Below are 13,854 nucleotides of genomic sequence, written 5' to 3' on the forward strand. Positions count from 1 at the left end.
CCAAAAAGCCCTTTAAAATATCCATTTAATCAGAAACAGAAACTGCCAGCTGGAAAGGGTGCGCGGCGCGCTCCCTTAAATGTGCGCGGCGCGCACAATGGTCTGGAATGATTCTGATCACAATTTAATCGCACACTGTTTCCCACACTTCAAGTACCTTATTTACACTTATGTACAATAAATATTAGGGTGTTACACAACTGTAGCTCTCTGATTTGACTGCAAACAAACTATGGCGGTTGCGTTATCGGAAAAGGTCCAGCGGTTCACCGCCGAAACGCTTAAAGCTGCAAGTAAACAATCTAAAGGAATCTACGTCGTTCCCGTTCGTCTCCGATGAGACATTAAAAAGTATATTCGAGATGACATTTTAAGATGTTATTTATGTTATTATAGAAACTTATCAGCGTTCTCCCTTCAAGAGAATAACCATATATAAATTATTTTGTTTCATCTATCGAGATGACATTTTGTTTTTGTTTAGACGTGGTTGAGTAACATTCGATTGTTTTTAAGACCTAGTAAGCATACACATACAATTTTATAAAAACTCATTTCATTAGCTGATTGTGAAAGGAGTTGCAGATAATGTGGTTTCTTCATGCACTGAATGGATGATTCATTTCTCACTTACATTCTTCATTTTAATAATAATAATAATAATAATAATAATAATAATAATAAACTCTACTTTACCTTGCGTACTTTTCCTCCTAGTATATTTAAGGCGGCTCAACGCGCTTTCGATGAAGCCCTTCGATCTTCTTTGGAGCGTATTGTTACTGCTTCAGGGCCTGAGTTTGGTGATTGGCAGTGGCGGCTTGCCACCTTGTCATTTGCATTTGGAGGGCTTGGTGTTTATTCTGCGGGAGATGTTCGTCATTATGCTTTTCTGGCTTCTCGATTACAGTCTGCTGGGTTGCAGACCAAGCTCTTACGTCATACGGGTATTGTTGGTCTTGGTCGTGATTTTGAAGATGCATTGGGTCTGTTTAATAATACGGTTGGGTTTGATATTTTAGGTAATCCGAGTGAGGTCGCTGCCCCAATACTCATGAAGAAATTGGCAGATGTTTATTTCACAAAGGTTACCGCTTCTGCAGAATCCACTTTTTCGTTATCTCCCCGACAATCGGCCTTATGGAAATCACAGCAGGGTGATCACACATCTGCTTGGCTAAGGGCAGTCCCTATTTTGGGGTTGGGTCAGACGATGAACGCAAAGACTTACCGATGTGTGTTGTGCTACCGGTTAGGTGTTCCTTTGTTCTCTATTTCGACGGCATGCTCTGCCTGTTCAAGGGTTTTTACTGGGGATATTTTCGGGGATCACGCCGTGTCTTGTGCTGGTATGGTGGGTATTAAGCATCGACATAATATTGTTCGGGATTCCCTTGTTGATGTTTGTTATCGATCTGGGATTTCAGCGAGAAAGGAGGTTGACATTGGGTTGTCTGGAGGGAACGACAGGGCCCTCAGACCTGCAGATGTGTTACTTTATTCCTGGGATTGTGGTCGCGATGTTTGTGTTGACTTGACAGGGTCTTCTCCTTTGACGCAGTCTGGGCTTTCTGACTTTGTCCCTGGACGTGCTGTGGTTGATGCGGCTCGTCGGAAGCGGGTCAAGTACGAATCTAGCTGTCAGGCGATTGGTTATGGTTTCATTCCTTTCTCATTTTCTTCCCTGGGGGAATTAGAGAAGGAGGCTGTTTCTTTGCTAAAGCGGGTTCAGAAGAGTTCGATGGCGCAAGATATTAGTGCCGGTGCTGCTGCTCATATTTTTACTAGGATAGGTTTTGCTATTGCTAGAGGTGTGGGGGCCCAGATTGTCTCTAGGCTTCCCACTAATTTTTTGTAAGTTTTAAAACTTTTAAGTTTTTTTTATTATAATAATAATAATAATAATAATAATAATTAAGATTATTATTTGAAAACCTGAGTTATTATCTCTAAAAGTTTTGAGCTTTATTTTTTTAGGTTGAAACACGACTTCCTGGGTTTGCTCCGACTAGAGTGTTGGATTTTGGGGCAGGTACCGGCTCCGCTTTCTGGTAAGAATTTATTACATATATTTGTTGAAATATAAGCAAGTCTGAAAGAAAGCATGACCTTGTCATCGCTGTAAGCACCTTTTAGTTCACCATATCTAATTTGTGTGATGCGTGTTATGTTTTTGCGTAAACCTCTCTAATTAATTTATTACGTTTATCTCTAAATGTTTGTTGTTTTATATAATTTTTGTTTAGTTGTATGTACTTGGCGAAATACCATCAGAAACGGATAGATTAACCATTGTGCGCCAGCTGTGGAATCTGTATATTTTCTCCCTTTTTAAGTTTCAAAGTTGATCACGAGCACTTTAATTATATACGAATACAACATTATTACTGATAAAACTATATGTGTTTTTTTATGCAATTACTTTTGATGTAGAACAGGTTTTGATGTAACCTGGAACACCACCCGGATCTAAAATAATATCTCAAGTGCGATCTTACATTCTTTGGATGGAGGAAAAGGCGAGTAAGTTTACTTTTAATTTTTTATCTATTTATACTATGGACACACATTTTATTCATAATTTTTCATTAAATTTTGTCAATGGCTTTTCAGAAAAGCCGCAAATTAGCAAATTCATCCAATCAAGTATTCAAGGATTTAACGACACATAAATGTGGCGCACATATAGTAGCACCAGTGTTAGGACCCCGAAGTTGTATAGTGTTAATGTGAATTAAGCTTAAATAAAGGTTCCTTAGAAGAGGGTTATATAAGGAACCTAAGTAGTCCTAATTAAATAGCCATTGTATTGTAACCGAGTTCTAGAAGCTGTGGAATGTAATTTTACCGATTCTCTCTCATACCGAGTCTCCTTCCTACATACCGAATCTCATTCTATCTTATCATTTCTCTCAATCTCAACATGATCTGACCTATCATTTGGTATCAGAGCTTCCAGGAAGTGATTCTACATCACTATATCGTTCCTGAGATTGTAGATTACAGAATCTGAATACTCTCGGTAAAATGAATCAGATTCGGTATTATCGAATTTGATAATCTGACGTTCAGATTCTTGTGATAAGTTCAGCGAAGGTGTATTAGGTCTATTAGAAAGAGTTTCGATCATCATTACAACTTTTTAACTTCAATTATGGAGAATCAAGTTGATTTTTAGAGTTTGTGGCTAAAACTCTCGGTATTGCTTAATTCAAGCTTGATTCTGGATTTTCGTGAAGATTTAAAGATTCAGTTGTGTTCGTGAGGTGTTAAATCACAATTCTGTCGGTTCAATTTCTTCAATTCTTCATGGTTTGAAGATTTGATCAACACTCGGTATCGTAACCGTCATACCGAGTCTGCTTCATTACTAAAAATTCATCTTAAGTGTTGCAGATTGTGGTGTGTTTGTGATTCTATCACATTCGGTTTGATTATACGCAGCTAATTGGTGTGGTTTGAGAAAGGATTCTGTTATATTTCTAAGTTTTAGACTTAGACACGGTATTGTCAACTGCTACAGTTGACATTCGGTATCCTGAATCTTCGGTATCATTGATATTCTGTTTGTTACTAACTTGTTTTTATGTGCAGCAAGGTTACCGAATCTAATTCAAGGGAATTGGATTGTGTTTACACATAATACTTTACCGAATCAGAATCTCGATTTCACTTAATTCTTTGGTTTTAAGTATTCTGAGGCTTCAAGTCGTGTGGTTACCGAATCCATACCGAATCTGGGTGTGTTACTTGTGATTCTTATCAGTTTCTGATACAGAATCTGGTTTACCTGTAACAACCCAAACCAACCCGCGACCAAACCACGTGAAAATACAAAATAAAAAAAAAAAATTGCTGTACAGTGAAGTGGCGCGGCGCGCCAGGATGGCCGCGCGGCGCGCCATTCAGGTCTGTCCGGAAAGTTTCAAATGCGAAAAAGATCGACTAGTTCCCGACATTATTAGACGACATGCTTTTAACCACACATTCAAATATGTAAAACTATCACGATTCAAACATAAAAATGATGTTTTACAAGCGGGGCCCACACGACCCAAAATACAAGTTTAATACAATTTATGAGTTTCGACCACCAAAAAGTTTAAGTACCAAACTACACTATGAGCATGGCGTTTGGGATTAAACTACCCACGTCTCGGTCAAACTCCCAAAAGTCAACACATCCAAAAGCGTTCCCTAACGAAGCGGGATCTCAAATCCAAGGTAATGCCCTTACCCTTGTCCACAACTGAACCTATAAAAAGGTAAACAACGAGAGGGTAAGAAAGCTTAGTGAATGCAATAATTATACGAATACATATATAAATATACCTACTTGCATACACTTACATAATACCGCAAACATGCTAGCAAACACAATTAGCTTATCGTCACAATAACAAGCTATAATTCCCCAATTCCACAAACTAGCATAACAACCGCATATAAATATAACTCGAATAATATAATATGCTTACAATACAAATAACCATGGTTAACCAATAGTACAAGGGAACGGCGCTCGCGAAAACGTCATCGGTGTTCACAACATCCGTTAGGGCACTTAACACCTCGCACCACTAATCCCTAGGGTGGCACCATAACACCTCGGCACTTCACCCCGAGTGGCATCTTAGCACCTCGATGCTTCACTCATTAATTTACGGAGTGGTGTCTTAACACCTCGACACTACACTCCTAGGTGGCATCTTAACACCTCGATGCTTCACCCCGAGTGGCATCTTAACACCTTGATGCTACACTCTTCACGTGAGACGTGGTGTCTTAACACCTCGACACTTCACATTTCACGCTACAACAAATAGATACATTATATACCTATGCATATAATTATTTCACTCACCTCAAAACTCTTGTGAAAAGTTACCCGAGCTTGCAAGACCTCAATGTAAAGCACCTATCATATTATACATATTATCAAATGCAAACTCAAGTTGGTCAACCGATCCTTTCACCATTCCAAAGCCATTTTGACCCAAGGAGTAATTTCAACCCATTTGAACCCTTAACCCTAATTTTGGGTCAACACACACCAAAACCCTAATCATTAACCAAGATGGGTTTAAAACACTTTTAAATCACAAAGTTAACTCATTTCCACACATGCAAGGCCACTTAGGTCATTAAAGACTCATTTGACCCATTTCAAGGTCAACACACCCATTTGGGTCATCATACCCAATTAACACCCATTTACATATCATTAAAGTGTTCTAGTACTTTAACTAACCAATTTAAGTTCATAAACATAATTTAATACTTGAAAACCCTAATTGGTCATCTTTGAGTCTTCATGACCCAATTTCACCCAAAAACCCCCATATTACTAGCAAATGGGTTTTGTGTGCATCACTAACCCAAACCCTAACCCTTAATGCAATTAAAGTAAGAATCTAGGTTTTAGAACTTGCCAACACAATCACTACTTAGTTAGCGACTAGATGAACGACTTTAGAACTCGCACTAAGACCTGATTCAACCTCCTTTACCCTTTAATGAAGCTTTCTCACTCAAGAAATGTACTCTCTCACTAGAATTGAATTGGAGAAGATAAGGTGGTTGTGAATGGAGTGAATGAGCTCCCAAAGCTGATCTAAGGCATTAAATTCGGTCCCCAAAGTGATTTTACTAAAATGCCCTCAAAATATCTAATTAAAAAGAAAAGGGGAATCTGTCGCAGACAGATGGCGCGGCGCGCCATATAGCCGCGCAGCGCGCGACTCCCCCAGTTTAGAATTCTTCCATGCTTTAAAATATATACAACAAAACCTCCCTTCGAGTATCGTAACTTCGCTTATATACAAGGATAATATTTGGGTCTTACAACTCTCCCCCACTTATTCGGATTGCGTCCTCGTAATCCAAGCCGCATGACAAGAGGGAAGATAAACCAACACGAATTCTTCGGGCTCCCAAGTGAACTTAGAACCTTTACTCCGTTTCCATTGAACCTTAAAGGTTCTCACCTCTTTATTCCTCAACATTTTCTCCTTCTCATCAAGGATAGCAATCGGTTCCTCGACATATTCTAACTTGTTGTTTAGCTCGATTTCGTCTAATGGCATCCATGAAGAATCATCCGCCAGACACTGACGAAGATGGGAAACATGAAACGTGTTATGGATCCCCGCAAGCTCTTCGGGTAATTCCAAACGATACGCAACTTCACCAATACGAGCTAAAACCTTGAATGGCCCAATAAACCGAGTAGCTAACTTTCCCCGTTTTCAAAATCGAATAATACCCTTCCATGGCGAAACCTTAAGCATCACCATATCACCTTCTTGAAATTCGATCGTTCGTCTACGTTTATCGGCATACGACTTTTGTCTATCTTGAGCCTTCTTCAAATGGTCCCGAATAATATCAATCTTGCTATTCGTCTCCAAAACCAAATCGGTACTCCCGATTTCCCTTTGACCCACTTCACCCCAACAAATTGGAGTTCGACATCTTCGTCCATAAAGCATCTCATAAGGTGGCATCCCGATACTAGTGTGATAACTATTATTGTACAAGAATTCCACCAAAGGCAAGTGCTCATCCCAACTACCACCGAAATCAATAATGCACGCACGTAACATAGCTTCCAAAGTTTGATTTGTACGTTCGGTTTGACCGTCCGTTTGAGGATGATACGCCGTGCTCAACTTTAATTGCGTACCCATATCTTCATGAAAATTTTCCCAAAATCGAGATGTGAAACGGGTATCTCGATCCGAAATAATAGATATAGGAACCCCATGTCGCGAGGCCACTTCCTTGATAAACAACTTAGCCAAGGCCTCCGACGATATCGCTTCTTTAATGGGAAGAAACAAAGCACTTTTCGTCAAACGATCCACTATCACCCAAATTGTATCAAATTGGGTTCTCGCCGTCTTAGGTAACTTTGTAATGAAATCCATGTTAATGTGCTCCCATTTACATTTCGGGATTTCTAACGGTTGCAATTTACCATACGGCTTTTGGTGCTCGGCCTTTACTTGCAAACAAGTAACACATTGTTCCACATATTTTACAACATCACGTTTCATGCCCGGCCACTAATAATCCTTCCTCAAATCATGATACATTTTCTTCGCGCCCGGATGAATGGAATATTTTGACTTATGTGCTTCATCAAGTAGCACCCGTCGGTAATCGCCCATCTTAGGTACCCACACCCTTCCTTGAAAAGACAACAAACCACGCGGGCCTATAGTAATGAACTCCGATTGGCCCACAATTCGTTCTGCATGCTTGTTGTGAACGTAAGCCTCTATTTGAATCTCGCCAAGCTTCTCAAGAAAATTGTTGGAAATAATCAAACGTAACGATCCCACTTTTATCGCCGGATGTTGACTCTTTCGACTCAATGCATCCGCGACAACATTCGCCTTACCCGGATGATAAAGTATCTCACAATCATAATCTTTCACCACATCCATCCACCTACGTTGGCAATAATTCAAATCTCATTTATTAAAGAGATGTTTCAAACTCTTATGATCCGAATAAATCGTACACTTGACACCATACAAGTAATGGCGCCAAATTTTCAACGCATACATAACCGCCGCCAACTCAAGATCATGAGTCGGATATCTCGTTTCGTGTTCCTTCAATTGTCAAGAGGCATAAGTGATGACTTTACCTCTTTGCATTAGAACACACCCGAGCCCATTTAACGATGCATCACAATAAACCGTCATGTCTTCCACTCCTTCCGGCAACACTAACACCGGAGCTTGACACAACTTCTCTTTTAACAACTGAAAAGCAATTTCTTGCTCGTTCTCCCAATTAAACCTCGCATTCTTCCTCATCAATTTCGTCAACGAAGAAGCGATCTTAGAAAAGTCTTGGATAAACCGACGATAATAACCGGCCAATCCGAGAAAACTTCGGACCTCCGTAGGCGTAGTCGGTTGTCTCCAACTCTTCACCGTCTCTATCTTCCCCGGATCCACTTGAATACCGTCTTTGTTCACAATATGGCCAAGGAATTGAACCTTCCTTAGCCAAAATTCACATTTGGAGAACTTAGCATACAACTTATCCTTTCGTAACGTCTTCAATACTTCACGCAAATGACGTTCATGTTCGTCCATACTTTTCGAGTAGACAAGTATGTCGTCAATGAACACAATTACCGACTTGTCCAACATAGGTTAGCACACTCGGTTCATAAGATCCATGAATGCCGCCGGTGCATTCGTAAGACCAAAAGGCATAACTACAAACTCAAAATGCCCATAACGCGTTCGAAAAGCTGTTTTCTCAATATCTTTCTCACGGACCCGCATTTGGTGATAGCCGGACCGTAGGTCAATCTTTGAGAAATATGTCGCACCTTTAAATTGGTCAAACAAATCGTCAATCCGAGGCAATGGATAACGATTTTTGATTGTCACCTTATTTAACTCCCGATAATCGATGCACATCCTCATACTACCATCCTTCTTTTTCACGAATAAAATTGGAGCGCCCCATGGCGAAGCACTCAGTCGAATAAAACCCTTCTCAAGTAACTCTTGGGTTTGATTTAACAACTCTTGCATTTCCGTCGGCGCTAAACGATAAGGAGTTTTAGCAATGGGAATAGCTCCCGGAACCAACTCAATGCGAAATTCAACTTGTCTTTCCGCCGGAACACATGGTAACTCGTCCGGAAAAACGTCTTCGAATTCACTAATAACCGGAATTTCACGAATGGGTGGTGGCTCATGACGAGTATCAACAAAATGGGCAAGAAAAGCCATGCCACCACTAACAAGGAAACGACGTGCCCGTGCAAAAGTGCATATCAGCACAAGTCTTCTACGCTTATCACCGTGAATAATTAACTCTCCCCCACTTGGGGTCTTCACACGAATAAATTTTTCATGGCATGCAATATCGGCTATATTACAATCGAGCCAATCCATACCCACAACAATATCAAAGTCGCCCAAAGTCATCAGAATGAGATCTATCTTAAAGTTTTCGACACCGAACACAACATCACAATTCTTACACACATCAACCACTAGCACTGTCTTGCCGTCCGCTATTTCGAATTCTACCGGACGACTTAACTTACCTAACGGTCTATCAAGTTTTGGCGCAAATTTAGGAGACACAAACGACAAATTTGCACCGCTATCGAAAAGAATCCTTGCCGGATTAGAATTAACCATGAAAGTACCTGAGACAACTTCGTTCGATTGTTTGGCTTCATCATTGTTCATCAAGTAATTGCGACCCCTAGCCGTACCCGCCGCCTTCTCTAATCGCTTCACATTATGGTTTCGCAAATCGGGACACTCCGGCTTCTTATGCCCTTCTTTTCCACAATTAAAACAAGTGATTTTGTTTCCGGAAAATGGTTTCAGACATTCACGAGCCATATGACCCGGTTGCCCACAATTGTAGCATGTATAAGAAAAACCACCAGTAGCGCCCTTCTTCACGCTATTGACACTTTCGGAACCCTTCTTGTTCTTGTTCTTCTTGTTTGAAGAGTTAGAGTAACTAAAACCTTCAAACTTTCTTTTGGAAAACGTAAAATCGCTCTTTCTTGGAACCTCCGGCTCAAAACCCCGAGCCAACTCAAACAATTCATCAAACGACTTAGCCATACCCCGACTAATCTTGCCCTTGTACTCATCATTCAAAGTACGATAGAAATCTTTCATTAACTTGTGATCATCACCCACATATTCCGGACAAAAACGAGTTTTTGCCAAAAAGGTAGACTTGAGTGTGACCAAGTCCATTGAACCTTGTTGTAAATGGTGCAACTCATCCCGGATTCTATCAAGATCGGAAGAAGTTCGGTATTCTTTGAAGAATTCCCTCTTAAACTCCTCCCATGTCAAGTTCATGCATTGCTCTTCACCATATAAGTTGATCTTATCGTCCCACCACAACTTAGCTTCCTCCCGCAACATGCTTGAACCATACCTTGTTTTCTTCTAGGGAGGGCATTCCGCGGTACGGAAAGCTCCCTTGATATCGTAGATCCAACATGTACTCTTTAAAGGATCTCGCACCCCATTAAACATCGGGGGTTGAGCATCCTTGAAATTCTTGTAGTGGAAGTCCCGCCTTCCTTCACCTCCTTCACCACGAGGATAAATGTTTCTAGCATCAAGGGCCTCTTCGATAGTGGCCTTCATTCGTTCATTTATCAAATCGGTCACTTGTCCATCGACCGAATCTTGGAAGACCTTTCAGACGTCCGTAAGAAAATCCGCTTTTAACTTTTTAAAGACAGCCTCAACCTTGGCCGAAAACTCGGCGGCCTCACTTGTACTTCCGTTATCATGATCGGGTTCGTTTCTCGTCTTCATTCTATAAAACAAAGTAGGTTAAACGGCGAAACAAAAGGACATAACACGTATGTATATTCATATACACCACACTACTCCATCTTGCTCAACAATCGTCGTACATTGCTTATTCGACACGATTTGCGCCCGTAACAATGGTAGCTAATCATTGTTACGCGAGCACGTCGCATTAACTTGCTAGTACAACGTCTATCTCATTTGATGATTGTAAAACATACCACAAAACAATTAGCACGAGGTTAGTTAATATAAACCAAAGTACTAACAATTCTCGATCCGGCCCAAAGTCCTACAAGTCCCTCATAAAGCGTACATACAATAAAGTCTAAGTCTAGGCACCTATCTCAAGTCGCCTAAATCCCTTAGACCATGCTCTGATACCACTTGTAACAACCCAAACCAACCCGCGACCAAACCACGTGAAAATACAAAATAATTTTTTTTTTGCTGTACAGTGAAGTGGCGCGGTGCGCCAGGATGGCCGCGCGGCGCGCCATTCAGGCCTGTCCAGAAAGTTTCAAATGCGAAAAAGATCGACTAGTTCCCGACATTATTAGACGACACGCTTTTAACCACACATTCAAATATGTAAAACTATCACGATTCAAACATAAAAATGATGTTTTACAAGCGGGGCCCACACGACCCAAAATACAAGTTTAATACAATTTATGAGTTTCGACCACCAAAAAGCTTAAGTACCAAACTACACTATGAGCATGGCGTTTGGGATTAAACTACCCACGTCTCGGTCAAACTCCCAAAAGTCAACACATCCAAAAGCGTCCCCTAACGAAGAGGGATCTCTAATCCAAGGTAATGCCCTTACCCTTGTCCAAAACTGAACCTATAAAAAGGTAAACAACGAGAGGGTAAGCAAAGCTTAGTGAATGCAATAATTATACGAATACATATATAAATATACCTACTTGCATACATTTACACAATACCGCAAAAATGCTAGCAAACACAATTAGCTTATCGTCACAATAACAAGCTATAATTCCCCAATACCACAAACTAGCATAACAACCGCATATAAATATAACTCAAATAATATAATATGCTTACAATACAAATAACCATGATTAACCAATAGTACAAGGGAACGGCGCTCTCGAAAACGCCATCGGTGTTCACAACATCCGTTAGGGCACTTAACACCTCGCACCACTAACCCCTAGGGTGGCACCTTAACACCTCGGCACTTCACCCCGAGTGGCATCTTAACACCTCGATGCTTCACTCATTAATTTACGGAGTGGTGTCTTAACACCTCGACACTACACTCCTAGGTGGCATCTTAACACCTCGATGCTTCACCCTGAGTGGCATCTTAACACCTCGATGCTACACTCTTCACGTGAGACGTGGTGTCTTAACACCTCGACACTTCACATTTCACGCTACAACAAATAGATACGTTATATACCTATGCATATAATTATTCCACTCACCTCAAAACTCTTGTGAAAAGTTACCCGACCTTGCAAGACCTCAATGTAACGCACCTATCATATTATACGTATTATCAAACGCAAACTCAAGTTGGTCAACCGATCCTTTCACCATTCCAAAGCCATTTTGACCCAAGGTGCAATTTCAACCCATTTGAACCCTTAACCCTAATTTTGGGTCAACACACACCAAATCCCTAATCATTAACCAAGATGGGTTTAAAACACTTTTAAATCACAAAGTTAACTCATTTCCACACATGCAAGGCCACTTCGGTCATTAAAGACTCATTTGACCCATTTCAAGGTCAACACACCCATTTGGGTCATCATACCCAATTAACACCCATTTACATATCATTAAAGTGTTCTAGTACTTTAACTAACCAATTTAAGTTCATAAACATAATTTAAAACTTGAAAACACTAATTGGTCATCTTTGAGTCTTCATGACCCAATTTCACCCAAAAACCCCCAAATTACTAGCAAGTGGGTTTTGTGTGCATCACTAACCCAAACCCTAACCCTTAATGCAATTAAAGTAAGAATCTAGGTTTTAGAACTTACCAACACAATCACTACGTAGTTAGCGACTAGATGAACGACTTTAGAACTCGCACTAAGACCTGATTCAACCTCCTTTACCCTTTAATGAAGCTTTCTCACTCAAGAAATGCACTCTCTCACTAGAATTGAATTGGAGAAGATAAGGTGGTTGTGAATGGAGTGAATGAGCTCCCAAAGCTGATCTAAGGCATTAAATTCGGACCCCAAAGTGATTTTACCAAAATGCCCTCAAAATATCTAATTAAAAAGAAAAGGGGAATCTGTCGCAGAAAGATGGCGTGGCGCGCCATATAGCCGCGCGGCGCGCGACTTTCCCAGTTCAGAATTCTTCCATGTTCTAAAATATATACAACAAAACCCCGCTTCGAGTATCATAACTTCGCTTATATACAAGGATAATATTTGGGTCTTACATTACCGAATTGTTACCGAATCTGCTATAGTATTGAACCACTTACCGAGTCTGCTACTGTACCGAATCTTTACCGAATCTGACATTCTTGTTAGATTTTATACTGAACCCTGATCATAGATTGTGTTTAATACCGAATCTATACCGAATCTACCTCAATTTAAGATGTCTACTCAAGATACTCTTATCATTGGATCAGATTACCGACCTCCAGTGTTGTTTGATGGCAAGTACACTCAGTACATAGACTATAAGGGTGAGAAAGCTAAACATATATGAGCTTCTCTGAGAGATGGTCCAGTTTTTGATTTTCATCCGGATACTGGTATGCCAATTCCAGTCTATGAACTTTCTGGTAATAAATGTGAAAGAGCTCAAGGTGACATAGAGGCTAAGAATATTGTCATGCAAGCTATCCCATATGAGCTATTTGAAAATGTTGATAGCAGCACTACTGCAAAAGATATATGGGATGAGATCAAACGACAACAAGAAGGTTATGACATGTCAGACGTTACTAAATTGAATAAGGCTCTAGGATTGTATGAAGATTTCAAGCAGGAACCAGAAGAACAACTCAAGGATACCTACCGTCATTTCAATGGTGTTCTCAATGAGTTGAAAAGGTGTAAGATTGTAAAAGTACATGATGAAGTCAACATGAAATTCCTCAAAAAGCTCAATGCTGATTGGCTTCCTTATGGAACCATTGTTTGATCTACCAAAGAGATTGACAAGTTGACTATTCATGAGCTTGTTGGAGTTCTTATGCATTACCTGTAGTGACCCGAACTTTTCCATGTTTATATATATTAAATAAAATTGATTTTTACATGATTAAGTGTTTCCAACATGTTAAGCAATCAAACTTGTTAAGACTTGATTATTTGAAATGAGTTTCATGTAGACAATTGACCACCCAAGTTGACCGGCAATTCACGAACGTTAAAACTTGTAAAAATGACATGACGTTATATATATATAGATATACATATAGTTAACATGAGATTATGATAAGTAAGTATCTCCATAAGTATATTAACAACGAGTTATATACATAAAAATGAGACTACTAAGTTA

General features: G+C 40.0%; 1 pseudogene; it reads left to right on the forward strand.

Annotated features, from left to right (window-relative positions):
* Positions 1 to 232: 232 nt before the first annotated feature.
* Positions 233 to 13,854, forward strand: part of LOC139841870 (uncharacterized) — a 207,248-nt pseudogene continuing 193,626 nt past the window's right edge.

Source organism: Rutidosis leptorrhynchoides, chromosome 4 (genome assembly GCF_046630445.1).
Source record: "Rutidosis leptorrhynchoides isolate AG116_Rl617_1_P2 chromosome 4, CSIRO_AGI_Rlap_v1, whole genome shotgun sequence".
In the NCBI taxonomy this organism is placed as follows: Eukaryota; Viridiplantae; Streptophyta; class Magnoliopsida; order Asterales; family Asteraceae; genus Rutidosis; species Rutidosis leptorrhynchoides.